The 8,615-nt window shown below is 36.8% G+C and overlaps 1 non-coding gene across 1 annotated transcript; it reads left to right on the forward strand.

Moving 5' to 3' along the window:
- The first annotated feature begins 265 nt into the window (after window positions 1-265).
- LOC118893755 lies at window positions 266-372 on the forward strand. Its single transcript, XR_005019595.1, has one exon. It is a non-coding gene; the product is annotated as a U6 spliceosomal RNA (small nuclear RNA).
- The last annotated feature ends 8,243 nt before the right edge of the window (window positions 373-8,615 follow it).

Below are 8,615 nucleotides of genomic sequence, written 5' to 3' on the forward strand. Positions count from 1 at the left end.
ACCTGTGCTGGTGTCCTTATGAAAACAACGCCTGAGGGACAGGGCCGATTGCCGGCACACCCAAGGTTGAGACAGGGCCAAAGGCAGTGCCAACAACAGTGTACTTTGTGAGCCCACATAACAAGTGACAGGGAACACAACAGAGCACACTCACCAATGAACAGCTCTGGCAGAGGAATTCTCTGGCTCCTCTCCCAGTGGGAGTGCTCCAATCCCACCTACCTCACACTGCAGCTCAAAAACGCAGTTTAGAAATGGATCTGGTGTGCTCGCTTCAGCAGCACGTATAATAAAATTGGAACGATACAGAGAAGATTAGCATGGCCCCTGCGCAAGGATGACATGCAAATTCGTGAAGTGTTCCATATTTTTTGCAGCTCTATTTACAATAGCCAGGACATGGAAACAACCTAAGTGTCCATCGACAGATGAATGGATAAAGAAGATGTGGCACATATATACAATGGAATATTAGCCATAAAAAGAAACGAAACTGAGTTATTTGTAGTGAGGTGGATGGACCTAGAGACTGTCATACAGAATGAAGTAAGTCAGAAAGAGAAAAACAAATACTGTATGCTAACACATATATATGGAATCTAAAAAAAAAAAAAAAAGGTCTGAAGAACCTAAGGCCAGGACAGGAAAAAAGACGCAGACGTAGAGAATGGACTTGAGGACACAGGGAGGGGGAAGGGTAAGCTGGGACGAAGTGAGAGAGTGGCATGGACATACATACACTACCAAATGTAAAATAGATAGCTAGTGGGAAGCAGCCGCATAGCACAAGGAGATCAGCTTGGTGCTTTGTGACCACCTAGAGGGGTGGGATAGGGACAGTGGGAGGGAGATGCAAGAGGGAGGAGATATGGGGATATATGTATACGTATAGCTGATTCACTTTGTTATACAGCAGAAACTAACAGAACATTGTAAAGCAATTATACTCCAATAAAGATATTAAAAAAGAGAAATGGATCTGGGGGCTTCTACCCCAACAACTAGGGAACAGACCCAGCCCCTAACAGGGCAGTGACAACCACAGAGCAAAAAGGAGGCCCTGCTCACTAGTCACTCAATATTCAGTGCAGGCTCTGGTCACCACAACACCAGTCAAGCCTCCTATCAAGGGGATAATGGCCAGCATACATTGAGGAAAGAGGTGGCAGTCATCCACACTAAAAATAGCCCTTGCACCAAAAAATATTAAACCCACACAAGCTACACAGGGATGCTCCCACATAAAAAAAGCCCTCCAAGACCATAGCAGATAATTGTTTCTCTTAAACTCATACAGCAAGAGAAATATAAGTAAAATGAAGAAGCAGAGGAACCTCTCCCAATTAAAAAATCAAGAGAATTCCCCTGAAAGAACAATATAACAGACCTCTTCAGTCTAACAGACACTGAGTTCAAAAAGGAGATAATGAAAATACTGAAGGAATTAAGAAGGACTATTGACAGAAAGGCAGATTACTGTAAAAAGGAACTAGAAACTATAAGGAGGAGCCAAGAAAAATTAGAAAATTCATTCACTGAGATGAAAGCTGAGCTAAAGTCAATGAACAGCAGAATGAATAATGCAGAAGAAAGAATAAGTGATCTGGAAGATAGAATAATGGAAATCACCTAATGAGAATCACAAACAGAAAGCCAAATTAAAAAAAAAAAAAAAAGAAAGCAATATAAGAGACCTATGGGATAATATAAAGCATTCCAATCTATATCTAAAGGGGATCCCAGAAGGAAAAAAAAGAGAAAAGGGGATTGAAAATGTATTTGAAGAAATTATGACTGAAAACTTCCCAAACGTAAAAAGGAAACAGATGTCCAGGTACAGGAAATACAGAGGGTCCCAAACAAGATAAATCCAAACAGATCTACACCAAGACATATTACAATTAAAACGGAAAAACTTAAAGATAAATAGAGGATTCTAAAGGCAGCAAGAGAAGAACAGAGTTAATTACAAGGTAACCTCTATAAGGCTATGAGCTGATTTCTCTAAAGAAACACTACAAGCTAGAAGGGAGTGGCAAGATATATTCAAAGTCCTGGAAGGGAAAAATCTGCAACCTAGGATACTCTACTGAGCAAGATTATCATTTAGAATAGGAGAGAGAAAGAATTTTTCAGACAACCAAAAACTAAAAAATTACAGCAATACTAAACCTATCCTAAAGGAAATATTGAAAGGTCTTCTCTAAATAGAAAAGAAGTAAGAATCAATAGGGAAGAGAAAATCACAATTAGAAAGTAAATCACTTAAGCCAGTATACAGATTAAAAAAAAAAATTCAAAAAATTTCTGTGAAAGTGATGATAACCACAATAAACAACAAAAGGATGAACATGAAGAAGGTAAAGAGGACATGAAAATCATAAAATGTGTGGGAGAATAGTAAGAAAATGTAGATTTTTTCTCAAGAATGTGTTTGAGCCTATGAGACTACCAGTTCTATGGCAACTAGATATAGGAAGGGGTTAACATACTTGAAAAACAGAGTAACCACAAATCAAAAACATACAATAGATTCACAGAAACCAAAAAGAAGAAAACATAAGTATAATACAAAAGAAAATCATCAAACCACAAAAGGAAAAACAGAAAGAAAGAGAAAGGGACAAAGACGAAATATAAAATCAATGGGAAAACAAGTTTTAAAATGGAAATAAATACATATCTATCAATAATTACCTTAAATTTCAATTAGATTAATGATCCAATCAAAATACACAGAGTGGCCGATTGGATAAAAAACAAGAGTCTACAATATGCTGCCTACAAGAGACTCACTTTAGGGCAAAGGACACACATAGATTTAAAGTGAGGGGGTGGAAAAAGCTTTTTCATGCAAATGGAAATGACAAGAAAGCGGGAGTCACAATATTCATATCAGACAAAACAGACTTTAAAACAAAGGCTATAGCATTTCCCTGGTGGCGCAGCAGTTAAGAATCCACCTGCCAGTGCAGGGGACACAGGTTCGAGCCCTGGTCCGGGAAGATCCCACACACTGCGGAGCAACTAAGCCTGTGTGCCACAACTACTAAGCCTGCGCTTTAGAGGCCATGAGCCACAACTACCAAAGCCCATGCGCCTGGAGCCTGTGCTTTGCAACAAGAGAAGCCACCGCAATGAGAAGTCCATGCACTGCAACGAAGAGTAGCCCCCACTTGCTGCAACTAGAGAAAGCCCATGCACAGCAACGAAGACCCAATGCAGCCAAAAAAAAAATAAAAATAAAAATAAAAAATAAAAGGCTATAAAGAAGGACACAATGTAATGATAAAAGGATCAATATAAGGAGAGGATATTACACTCATCAGCATATATACACCCAATATAGGAGCACCCAAATACATAAAACAAATACAACAGACATAAAGGGAGAAACTGACGGGAGTACAATAATAGTAGGAGACTTTAACACTCTACTTATATCAATGGGCAAATCTAGAGACACAAAATCAATAAGGCAACAGAGATCCTAAATGATACAATAGAACAGTTAGACTTAATTGATATTTTCAGGACATTACATCCAAAAAAAGCAGAATACACATTCTTTTCAAGTGCACATGGAACATTCTCTAGGGTTGACCACATACTAGGGCACAAAGCAAGCCTCAACAAATTTAAGAGTATAGGAATTATTTCAAGCATCTTTTCTGGCCACAATGACATGAAACTAGAAATCAACCACAGGAAAAGAAATGAGAAAAAAAACAATTACATGGAGACTAAACAGCATGTTACTAAAAAACCAATGGATCAAGAATGAAATCAAAGAAGAAATTTTAAAATACCTTGAGGCAAATGAAACTGAAAACACAACCATACATAATCTATGGGATGCAGCAAAAGCAGTTCTTAGAGGGAAGTTCATAGCGATACAGGCCTTCTTTAAGAAACAAGAAAAATCTCAAATAAACAAAATAACCCACCACATAAAAGAATTTTTTAAAAAAAGTCAGTAGAAGTAAGGAGATAATAAAGATTAGAGAGGAAATAAATAAAATAGAGATTAAAAACAATAGAAAAAAGGAATAAAACGAAGAACTGGTTCTTTGGAAGGGTAAACAAAATTTATAAACCTCTGGCAAGGCTCACCAAGAAAAAAGAGAAGATCCAAGTAAACAAAATGAGAAATGAAAGAGGAGAAATCACAACTGGTACTGCAGAAATACAAAAAAAAAAAGAGAGAGAGAGAATATGATGAACAATTATTTGCAACAAATTCAAAAACCTAGAAGAAATGGACAACCGTCTAGAAACATACAACCCACCAAAACTGCATCAAGAAGAAACACATAACTTGAACAAACCAATCACTAGAAGTGAAATAGAATCTGTAATTTTAAAAAATCCCTGCAAAGAAAAGTCCAGGGCCAGATGGCTGCACAGGCAAATTCTACCCAATATACAAGGAAGAACATTTACCAATCCTTCTCAAACTCTTCCAAAAGACTGAAGAGGAAGGAACACTCCCAAAAACATTCTATGAAGCCATCATCACCCTGATACCAAAACCAGACAAAGACACTACAAAAAAGAAAATGACAGGCCAATATCTTTGATGAACATAGATGCAAATATCCTCACCAAAATATTAGCTAACTGAATCCAACAACACATAAAAAAGATCATATACCAGGACAAAGTTGGATTCAACCAGGGTCACAAGGATGGTTCAGCCTATGCAAATCAATCTGTGTGATACACCACATGAACAAAAGAAAAGATAAAACCACATGATCATCTCAAAAGATGAAGAAAAAGCATTAAATAAAATTCAACATCCATTTATGATAAAAACTCTTACCAAAGTGGGTATAGAGAGAACATATCTCAACATAATAAAAGCTATTTATGACAAACCCACAGCCAATATAATACTCAAAAGTGAAAAGGTGAAAGCCCTCTCACTAAAATCTGGAACAAGACAAGGATGCCTACTCTCCCCACTTCTCTTCAACATAGTATTGGAAGCCCTAACCACAGCAGTCAGACAAGAAAAAGAAATAAAATGTATTCAAATTGGTAGGGAAGAGGTAAAATTGTCATTATATGCATATGACATTATAGTATATACAGAAAACCTGAAAGACTCCACACAAAAACTACTAGAACTGATAAATGAATTCAGCAAGGCAGCAGGATCCAAGATTAACATACAGAAATATGTTGCATTTCTTTACACTAACAATGAAATATCAGAAAGGGAATGTAAACAAACAATCTCTTTTAAAATTTCTGCAAAAAATAAAATAAAATACTTAGGAATAAACCTGACCAAGGAGGTGAAAGACTTATACACTGAGAACTATAAGACATTGATAAAGGAAATTGAAGATGATTCAAAGAAATGGAAAGATATCCCATACTCTTAGATTGGAAGAATTAATATTGTTAAAATGGCCATACTACCCAAAACAATCTACAGACTTAATGTGATCCCTATCAAATTACCCAGGACATTTTTCACAGAACTAGAACAAATAATCCTGAAATTTGTATGGAACCATAAACAACCTAGAATCGCCAATCCTGAGGAAATCTGAGGAAAAAGAGCAAAGCAGGGGGCATAACTCTCACAGACTTCAGACAATACTACAAAGCTCCAGTAATCAAAACAGCATGGTACTGGCACAAAAACAGACTTATGAACCAATAGAACAGAATAGAGAGCCCAGAAATAAACCCACACACCTACTGTCAATTAATCTTCAACAAAGGAGGCAAAAATATACAATGGAGAAAAGACAGTCTGTTCAGCAAGTGGTGTTGAAAAAGTTGGACACCCCCATGTAAATCAATGAAGTTAGAACACACCCTCACAGAACACAGAAATATAAACTCAAAATGACTTAAAGACTTAAATATAAGACATGACACCATAAAACTCCTGGAAGAGAACATAGGCAAAACATTCGCTGACATAAATTGTAGCAATGTTTTCTTAGGTCAGTCTCCCAAGGCAATAGCAATAAAAGCAAAAATAAACAAATGGGACCTAATGAAGCTTAGAAGCTTCCTTTCCAGCAAGGAAACCAGAAACAAAATGAAAAGACAACCTACAGACTGGGAGAGAATATCTGCAAAAGATGCAACTGACAAGGGCTTAATTTCCAAAATATACATACAGCCCATACAACTCAATAACAAAAACAAACAACCCTCAAAAAATGGGCAGAAGACCTAAACAGACATTTCTCCAAAAAAGACATACAGCTGGTCAATAGGCACATGAAAAAATGCTCATCACTGCTAATATTTATTAGAGAAATGCAAATCAAAGCTACAATCAGGTACCACCTCACACCAGTCAGAATGTCCATCATTAAAAAGTCTACAAATAATAAATGTTGGAGAAGGTGCAGAGAAAAGGGAACCTCTTACACTGTTGGTGGGAATGTAAATTGGTGCAGCTATTATGGAAAACAGTATGGAGGTTCCTCAAAAAACTAAAAATAGAGTTGTCATATGATCCAGCAATTCCACTCCTGAGCATATACCCAGACAAAACTATAATTCAAAAAGATACATGCACCCCTATGTTCATAGCAGCACTATTTACAATAGCCAAGACATGGAAACAACCTAAATGTCCATTGACAGATGAATGGATAAAGAAGATATGGTACATAACTACAATGGAATATTACTCAGCCATAAAAAGAATATTACTCAGCCATAAATAATAATGCCATTTGCAGCAATATGGATGGACCTAGAAATTATCATATTAAGCAAAGTAAGTCAGAAGGAGAAAGACACCATATGATATCACTTATATGTGGAATCTAAAATACAACACAAATGAACATATCTACGAAACAGAAACAGACTCACAGACACAGAGAATAGACTTGTGGTTGCCAAGGGGGAGTGAGGGTGGGGGAGCGAAGGATTATAAACTATCAATAGTATATATAGGATGGATAAACAACAAGGTCCTACTGTAGAGCACAGGGAAATATATTCGGTATCACATGATAAACCATAATGGAAAAGAATACGGAAAAGAATATGTATATATATACATGTGTAACTGAGTCACTTTGCTGTACAGCAGAAATTAACACATTTTAAATCAACTATACTTCAATAAAAATTTTTTTTAAAAAGGAATATTCTAATAGAGATACAGGACTGAAAATAATATCATCATGCTCCCTGACCACTGATTTGCCCACAGATGGGAATGTGACCCAAACTAGCCAACACTTCCCTTAGGATTTCATAATCTGATGATAGGATAAGGAACTGTCTCTTACTTCTGGGGTTGCTAAATGTGGTTAGTTTAAGCCTGAAATTGTTGCAGCGATGTCGCTCGCCTATATCTTGCCCTGTACCCAATGTCTGGTTGAATCCAACCAAAAGAATGAGAAAGTGGGGCTAGCTCAGATGGAGAAGCATTACACAGAAAGCAAGAGTGACAGAAACTGGACAGCTCTATGCGAACCCAGAAGATGGCCCTACTCCCAGACTTTTGTTACGTGAACCAACAAATTTCTTTTGCTTAAGCCACTGTTTGACTTTGAGTCATTTCAAACTCAAAAAATCCTGAGTTGGATGCATCAGACCTACATCGAATGGTCAGTCTTAAACTCCAGATAACATGCATAATTTTGTGGTTCTTCAGGGATCCTCATCTCTCTTGCAGCCTCTACCCATGTGGCATAGACTTTGTAAGCTGGAGACAAAGTTTTACACTTCACTTCGTAAACACAGGTTTTATACTAGTCAGCTATATCTTCTATACTGCATGAAACCCAGATTAAAATTCACAGAAATTCACAAGAGGTCACATATGCCCTTCAGTGATGCCTGCATATGTGGATGGATAGAATAAGCCATTTGGGGAGATGAGAAAAATATTCACATGATCCCTGACGATCTCTTTTAGACTCTGAAAATCCTCTGGGGCTATATGTTAATGGCAATATTAAAATTCAAACACTATCAAATCTTTTTGAAAAAAAAATAATTTTGTGGAAAGAAAGACAACAGGAAAAGCATGCTTCCCCCCAGTGATGTTGTTACTTAAATTGGCCTCTAGAGGTCATGTCTAGCCAATGAAATCCTCTTCTGATAATGCAAATGTTTCACTGACTTCCTTAGACTAGAGTTTTGCAAACTCTGTTTCCTGGAGCCCATGGGGTACTGGTAAGATGCAACAGGGACGTCATCAAGGTGAAGGAGAGCAAGAGGACAGGATTTTGAGTTACCATCCTGCATCAACAAGATTCTTTTTTAAAAATTATCTTTTATGGATAAACAAGGTCCTACTGTATAGCACAGGGAAGTATATTCAATATCCTGTGATATACCATAATGGAAAAGAATATGAAAAGGAATATACACTTATATGTATAACTGAATCACTTTTCTGTTCACCAGAAACTAACGCAGCATTGTAAATCAACTACACTTCAATAAAAAAAAAATTATGTTTTATGTATTGGGCTATCAAGGAAAATTTATTTGGAAAAGGTTTTGAGTGCTTAAAATATTAGAAAAATAACTGCTTTAACTACAGAAACAGCATCAGTCCAGGTATTGAGTTCTTAGGGTCTTATATCATGGAAGAAAGTATCAATGGTTTCATG

This window comes from Balaenoptera musculus, chromosome 3 (assembly GCF_009873245.2).
Source record: "Balaenoptera musculus isolate JJ_BM4_2016_0621 chromosome 3, mBalMus1.pri.v3, whole genome shotgun sequence".
Classification (NCBI taxonomy): domain Eukaryota; kingdom Metazoa; phylum Chordata; class Mammalia; order Artiodactyla; family Balaenopteridae; genus Balaenoptera; species Balaenoptera musculus.